Source organism: Opisthocomus hoazin, chromosome 7, assembly GCF_030867145.1.
Source record: "Opisthocomus hoazin isolate bOpiHoa1 chromosome 7, bOpiHoa1.hap1, whole genome shotgun sequence".
Taxonomy (NCBI): domain Eukaryota; kingdom Metazoa; phylum Chordata; class Aves; order Opisthocomiformes; family Opisthocomidae; genus Opisthocomus; species Opisthocomus hoazin.
In genome coordinates this window covers 20,103,439-20,111,674 of record NC_134420.1, presented here as the reverse complement: position 1 = coordinate 20,111,674, position 8,236 = coordinate 20,103,439, and the positions used below count along the sequence as shown (strand labels likewise).

General features: G+C 46.0%; 1 long non-coding RNA gene across 1 annotated transcript; it reads right to left on the bottom strand.

Moving 5' to 3' along the window:
• Nucleotides 1-2,100: 2,100 nt before the first annotated feature.
• On the bottom strand, nt 2,101-7,816 carry LOC142361959 (uncharacterized). The gene is made up of 2 exons (XR_012764549.1): nt 7,625-7,816; nt 2,101-3,025 (listed from the first exon to the last, which is right to left on the bottom strand). It is a non-coding gene; the product is annotated as an uncharacterized LOC142361959 (long non-coding RNA).
• Nucleotides 7,817-8,236: the final 420 nt, after the last annotated feature.

Here is an 8,236-nt window from a genome sequence, read left to right as displayed (position 1 = left end):
AGTCCTCCTGATGTCTGGCAGACAGGTCTCCAGATCATAACCTCTTTAAACATGAGCAGAGCTGGCGGTATGTGCTCAAAAGAAGCCTGCGACCTGGAAAACACAGGTTTGCATAGCGTGGTTCCAGCCTACTTTATAGCTGCTTCTCATTCGAATTACTGACAGTGCGCTAAGATTTTTTTCCTAAAGGTCTATTAAACAGAAATGGAAAGCAAGAGTCTCGGGAGGATAATTAGCTGGTATTGACAATGTATAATTTAGACAACTGACTTAGATGTCTAAACTATGACCATTGGCTCCAGGCAGGAATATCAGAAAAACAGGGATGGGAACTGTCTCCATCCTCCCGCCCAAAAACCAGGATCAATTATATTTAGATAATTTCTGATAGATAGTTGTCCAATCTACGCTTTAAAACTCAGAAACCAAGGCTGTGACACTCCACAGTAATCTCTCTAGCTGTTTTTTTCATCTGCACCATGAGGAAACCGTTTCTAAAGTCTAACCCAGATCTCTGTTGCCCACTGAGCCTTTCCAGCAGATGAGATGACTTTATTGCCTTCTCCCTTAGAAATACAGTGCACATATTTAGGGGCCCCCCACTGGGTCTCCCCTTTCTCTAGGACAAACCATTCCGATTCCTCTCACATTTCCTCATAAAAACTCTGAATTCTCTATTCTAACCAAAGCAGAATACAATACTCCAACCGAAGGTTTCCTAGCCCCGAGCGTAACAGAAGAACAGCTTCATTTGCCTGGCAAACAATATTCCTTTTTCTATAGCCCCCGGTGCTGTTTGCCTTTTTTGTAGTGGCATGGCTGACTCCTGTTTGGGTTGTGACCTGTGCTAACCACCAAGTGTGTTTATACGGTGATGCTATCGGACCAGTGATTCCACAGCCTGCATTTGTGATGCTGGTAATTCTGCCGAGAGTGGAAGCGTGTCCTTCAAATCACTTGCTTTTCCCCGACTGTCATTTGCTGAGTTCACTGAGATCCTAGCCCCATCCTCCAACACTTGCTGCCCCTCCCAGCCAGTGGCTTTGGTAAGCGAGTTTCCTGTTCTGCCCTCCAAATTATTTAATGAAAATATCAAATTGGTGCTACGGAGATGCTCCTGCAGAATTCTGCTTGATGTGTCCAGCCAAGGTAACATTGTACTCTTGCTAAACATTCTCTGGGTCCAATTTACACCCGGTTGTGTACTCATCCATTTGTGTTATTCTGTGACTTGCTTGTGAGACACAAGGTCATGTGAGACGCTGTTAGAAGTCTTTCTCAGACCAAGGTATCTGGCATCTGTGGCTTTTCTGCTATACACAGGAGCAGTTAGCCAAGCCGAGCTGGAAATGAGCTTGGCTGACGTGATTTATTCTAGGCAAAGTAATCTCACTGACAGTAGTTTCTTTTCTAGGTACTTAAATGTGGCAACGGAGGGAGAGGTTTAAGTTGAGCAGCTCATTGTTTAATGGCTTAGCTGGTCGCGGAAGGGGTACAGCTTCCTGACACACGAATGCAAGCCAGACAAACTAAATTCAGGGAATGTGAATTCCTCTGTACATGATCCAAAATGATCAGTCATCTAAAGTGCAGATGTTTCAAATCCAGAGCAATCACAAAATACCACTTTTACATTGCTGTACACTGGGGACAGAAACAAACTTAAGATGCCAAGGAATAAACTTCCCTAGTCCTTAAAAGTGATTTCAAGTAACTGCCTTGGATTTTTCAGGACAGTTTTCAGCTTCATGCTTTAAACAAAGGCTACGAAACTTTCTGGACTAGAGGTCTGGACACAGAGTTGCGCCCCACCAAGCAGTCAGCCATGCAGCGCTCCGTGACTGCCTGCGAGCGTGCAGTGTACCCTAAAGTCAATAGGTGAGCTGTATTACAAGGGTGAAGAACTGGGGCCTGTGGACCACCACCTATGAAATCAGGACACTACAGATGAAAATACTAATCTTTGCGAAAAATACCCTCTACATGAACAACAAGTAGGTCTGCCAGGAGGTGAGGATGGTGGTGCTGAAGAACACCAGCTGGTGGAGCAGCTTTATTTGCAAAGCGTTCTCTTAACCAGAGAAGAAAGAAGATTAAGAATGGAAAAAAAGAAAATGTTTATATTTAATTTAGCTGTTCAGCTTATTCAGTAGTTCAGTTAGCTAAAGTGTCTTGAAAGCGCCTGTTGCTTAAACATGTCAAAAATCCAAAAAGCTAAGTGTATTGGAAATAGACAAAAAAGCCCCTCTAAAATATGTCGTATAAGGATATATAGACAGTAGGTCAATCTATTTAAACAAGCAATATATTCATAAGAATTATGAAAATAAGATTCAAAGAAAGGATTCTTTAACAAGAATAACCTCCTTTCCAAAGTTGCTAGAAAGAAGGCAATGAAGAAACCCACTATCACAGTAAATGTGAAAAAGCAGGATTTAAACGTTGAACAGCAGCCGTAGCACCCAGATACTATAGAGTTAACAGGACCTCAAACACCACGTGTAAAACAGACTGCAAAGCAGCAAGGGCTTTGCTCCACCGTGGGATTAGGCTTATTTAGATCACTGGAGAAAAACAAGCCTCTGGGGAGAGCATCCCAAATAAGAAAACCCGGACTGAGAGACAACTGGCCCAGTTCAGCAAGCCGCTTCCAGCAGAGCCATCATTCGCTGCTGGCGATCTCTCTGCCCTAGGAACTATGCTGAACATCCCCCCCATCTGCATTTCATCCGAGCTCCCAGCTAAGAGACCAAGGATTTGCACGGGATGCAGACTCTGAGGAAACGGTATTTCGGGTCCGTAGGAAGCAACAGTTGGCACTACAGAGCAGCTGTGGGTGCACACACACGTGCACCGACACAGATGTGCACGTGCTGGCTGTCGAGTTGCGTTGACGAGGGATCCCTCTCCATCCCCATGCCACATGGCAGGTGGCATCCCCAACCGGACATCGTGCCGTGTCGCTGCTGGCTGCCTGGCCACACACCAGGTCCTGCGGCTGCCAACGGGAGGTTGTTCTTCCTGCCTGGGAGCAAAGAGATAGAGAAATCGGCAGTAAGAATCATGAGCAACGCTAGGAAGGACGAAGCCGAGGGCTGAAGGTGCTAGCCCACGGGAGTCGCAGGTGGGCAGGGGGAGACAGGGCCCCCGACGGGACTTCACTCCCAGTTCACGGTCCCTGAGTTGGCCTGGGTGGGTGACAGCAGATGGCGGCCGCATCTTTATCGCAGCAGCAGCGGGACTGGGAGCCTGCGCGGCCAGTGGCCCTGCGTGGAGCCAGACACTGGTGTCCACGTCGGCTGCTCCTCGGGCATCTCTGCGCACAACGCTGAGGGGCTCAGCAGCGCATCCCCACGCCTGCTGGGAGCAGACCTCTCCGCAGAACGCTGCTGGGAGACTGGTGAGCAACAGACAGCGCGTACCAAAGGCCTGGCCGTTGCACTGGAAGGGTGCGGGGCTCTTTGTGGTCACACGCGCCCGCAGAGTGGAGCGATGCGTCTTTGCCACACACGGTGGCAGATCGTTGTGGCGGCTGAAGCAGATTGGACGGATTGCACATTTTGTCATGTCGCTCTGGCGCCAAAAAAATCTTCTTTTCAAACACTGAGAGAAATATTTGGATTTATTTCCCAAACAGTGCTGAGAGCCTGATTTGAAGATCTCCTTCATTTTGGGGGGGCTACGGCACGTCTGAAAGTTAGCATCCCAGCTTTTTTTACAGATCTCTACTATATCACACATGAAAATAAAAACCGTATAATAAGCTGCCAAATGAAAGCAATCTAAAATGAACTGTTTCTTGAAATTCTGCTCCTCTGCCTCTTGCACCTCTTCATCTCATCCTCTCCCTGCTTTGAAGAAACTCGTGCCCAAATTACGAAGCACCCCCCACCCCCCAAGATGCATATTATCAAGGAACACGCTCCATAATCAAGGGCACCGAAAAACCTGCACCTCTCTATCAGATCAGAGTGTTATCCTGACTGTTTCCTTCACTTATGTTCAGCTAATGTAGCAAAGTTCAGTGCAAAACCACATTGAAGGGGAGGTTTATTTTATTTTACACTGATTTCACACATACTTTCTCTCACAGGCTGTTCTCACTGCTTCTTTCATGTGTATGAGGAGGGAGATGTGTGTGGCTACATAGCCTGGACAGGGCTCTGTGGTGTAAGCCAGGAGCCAAGGGTGACCCAGCACAGGCAGTGCCTTCACCAGCTGGGTGCAGCCCCTAAACATGGCACACAGACCTGGACACTGATAACAAAGTCCATCAACAGTCCCAGACAAGGCAAAATTAAAGAATCGGGAACAGGGGCTATCCAGGAGTAGCAGGAGATGGGACCAGAGACAAGGCTCGAAACAAGGCTGCAACATAGGTTCACCCAGGAGATGGGGCTGAAGACAAAGCTGCAGCATAGGTCCAAGATCCACCTAGGAGATGTGGCTGGAGACAAGCTAGCTCCAGTATAGATCTGAAGTTCAGCTAGGAGTCAGAGCTGTGGAAAAACTGCCTCCAACGTAAGTCTGAGATCCTCCCAGGAGGCAGCCCTTGGTTTTCCAGACCCAGTTTTGGTATGTGCCTTCAGGAGCTGCACATACCATTCCTTTGCCCCTTCTTGTTGTTTCTTGGTGATTTCACACTTGTACATTGCTGTTCATACCTTGTCCATACCAACCTTAACGTATCTATGTCAAGTCCCCATGGGTGTACTGTCATGTTAGAGGAGAAGTCTTTACCTGGTGGCCAGGTTGTAAACATTTCAATGCAAACTAACACTTCAGTCAGCATCGGGAAGCCAATCAAAAGCTAGCGCAGACTGAAAACAGCAGCGTAAGAGGTTACTTGTGTGAAACAGAATTTAGCAAGCAGGCTGCTGCTTCCTGCATGAGCTCCGTCTTTTGAGTGTAGCCCCCACACTGAGCACTTCACGGTAGTGTAATCTCACATGTAATTTTCTCAGCATGGTTCTCTCCGAGGATAAGCTGTACTTACCATGCAGTTAGCACAGTCAAAAAGTGAGAGTGTTATATTTAAAACTAATAAAATAAATTCTTGATTATCATCTTCTGGTAAGTCTGGCTTTGTGCAGTGTGCTGAGCCGCGGTGCAGGGATTGTGGACTTAGACATAAAGAACATAAGGTCATTTGGAGCAATGTAATTTCAGTTAGGCAAATGTAAGGTTATATTCATTCCAATACACTCTCAGCAAGTTGTTTGGCTTCACATATTTAAGCTTTTACGCAATTGCTTGTTAGCTAAACTTATTTCAACCTCTGTTCTGCAGATTTATCTCAGATTTTCTAGAAGGAGTTTGTAACTTGTGGAGCATATTTTACTGATTTGGTGAAACTGAGAGAAATAAAAAACATGCAGCATTGTAATGAATGATACTATAATTTCTGTCTTTCCTTCAACAAAACTATCTTATTAGCAGTTCTACATTGAAATAGGCCACCATTTTATCCCTGACACAAGAATTTAAGGGAAAAGCAAGCTGTTTTGTCAGAGCATACCTTGGTAAATTTAATTCTATTCCAATAAATGAGCAGTTCAAAGAGGATTGGAGCTTACCATGAAATACCGAAATAAAGGTCAGATTTGCAGCAAGCATAAATCAACATTCTTACATGGCTTAAGTGGATTTATGCCCATTTATGCCAGGCAAGAATCTGGCTCATTACCACTGGATGAACTACAAATAGAGCGTCAAGTAGGAGTTAAAATTTTAACACTTATTTCCTTTACTTGTTAGCTTACATTGGATTCTAAGTATTTTGGAGACTTTTTGTTCACCGTAACTGAGGAGGAAGTTGGTTTGGAGGTTGGTTAATTTCCCCCCTTGGAAGTAAGCTTTTCAAACAAGGCCTGTGCAGCGTTATTAAACAGCTTGAGCAGAATGAATTGTTGTCAGCTCTCCCAATCCATACATTTCAGGTTTCGAAATGTAGCCTTTTGGGCAACATAAACAGCACAAAATCCGTTGTTCGATAGTTCAAGGTTGCAGTGGTTTGGTGGGGCTCAGCGGGAGATGATTTAGTGTTACAGACTCATTCCCCGTTGAAGCACTCTCCTCCAGGTCGGCCGTGTGAGTATTTGAAAAGCATGCAGCACGCAGAAAGTGAGCAAAGTGCAGTACAGGGAGGAGCAAGCCCATGCTAGGATTTGTGCAGAATTGCAGGAGAGTCTGAATAATCACCTCACAGGGTTTTACATTCGACATGGTTGCATCAAGCTTTTCCTGGAGCAGGCAGCCCGCACGCATTTGTGGATGGCCAATGCCAGCACAGCTGCTGAGGGAAGCAACCTCTGCTCTGCCTGCATCGCTGGCTTCTGCATTGTCCCTTCTTTGTGCTGGCATCAGAATTTGCACAATTGCACAACGAAACCGACCGGGAAGCGTTCGGCTGGAAGCAAACCTAACAACAACAACAACAAGTTAGTTGCCCTGAGGCCATGGCTTTCAGCAGTGCAGCCAAACTGTCGTTCGTCTAACTGCTCTCCCAGCGGGCTGGAGAAGGAGGTGAAGGTCACTGCTCTGCAGAAGGACGGCTACCTGGCATTTTCCCTGTTAGATGGGCTCAAGTGCAGCTGAGATAATGGATTCCAGTCCAGAAACACTGACTTCTTGGCCCTCAGCATGGCTGGAGGGAGGAGGGGGAGAGACAGTGGGCTGTGGGGAATGTCCCTGTTGGGCAAAGATGGAGGAGGTCACAGATCAAGCACTTCACCTACGGGATCTCTGCCGTGGGACCAGCCAGGCTCTGCCAAAGTCAGATTTGGTTTGTGAAACCCAAAAACTGCTCACAGACTTTTTTCCCCTGGCTATCAATCAATGAATAATGAATGCTTTTGTCCTGTGCCATTCTCTCCATTTCCTTTGCTGTTACTAAAATTGTCCGACTTAGAGAGGTTTTCTTCTCTCAGCTTGGTGTCTGTAGCCAGATCTTTTAGCAAAGTCAAACTCCTGGGTATCATTCACTACCACAGAAAGTGAAAATCCCGCTGTTTACTGCATATTGCTAAGAAGAGTGAAGAAAACCTCTGAAAAAAGACCATTATTTGAGCAGAAAGGTCCCTTTTAACTAGCAAATGTGTTCAAAAGTATTTTTACTGAAGCATTTGCAAAAATATGCATACTTAGGAGCAGAACAGCCTAGCTGAAGAATTGTGCTGTTGTATCTCAGAAATGTCAAGGCAGGTCTGTGGCTGGAAGGGAAAGTGTGCGGAGAAGCAGCAGACTCTGCCAGAAGCTGTGTGGATGAGCAAGCAGGGACACCGTCCAGGGGATCCCTTGCCCACCTGACCTGTCTTTTAGATGAACCACAAAGCAGAGGACACTTCTACTTCCAGATGTGAAATATCTCTTAGTATTTCCCACGATCACAGGAGTTTTAGCCCTCACATCTGCCTTTGACTATTTCTGTTTCCCTTGTATAAATTCTCCAGCAGTTTTCAGTTCAGTTAGTTAAATAAACCATTATTTCCTGCCTCAAATGTCAACTATTGTGGCCCAGGGTTCCCTAAGGGTCTCGCTACCTTTAGATCAGCTGCTTCGCAATCTGAGCACATTCTCCTCCTTCTTTAAAGCATTTTCTCTGCTTTTTTACATGAGGACTTACCCTGCACAGGAAATCCAGGCTTTAACAGAAAAGATAATAGGCAAGTCATTTTCTTCAGCGTCAGAGGGTCTGCGGGAAGCAGTGCAGCTATAGCACTGAATCGTAGATTCTGGAAGATTCAGTTCATGTCACCCAAAGGAGACATCCTTCAGCGGGGGTTTCAAATGGTTGAGGGGCATTGCAAAGTTATGAGTCGAGATCTGTACTCTCTTACTGGTAGTCGGAGGCCTCCACTGTGTTGCAACATCTTTTTTGGCCTGTATTCCCAGGCTGCCTCCCTGTGTGGGTTTCTGGCACTTCTGCTTTTTGGTAAACAACCTTGAAACCTTCTGAAGATATCTTTGGACTTTCCTCTACAGGTGAGGAGGTCAGGGTTCCTTTATCAGGCAAACCACTGACACAACAAAAAGATGCAAATAGCTGCAGGTTTTGAGGTTGCAGCTGCAATTTTAACTCTTTCCTGAGAATCAGCATGCTGGAGGTGGAGAATCGATACTCTCCGTTCTGGTAAATAATTTCCGAGATAACAGTCTCATGTACTTTGCAAATGCTACTCAGCATTTGCTTAATAAATGCCACTTCCTCCTGAAGGTGCTGCCGCATTTGAGTGGT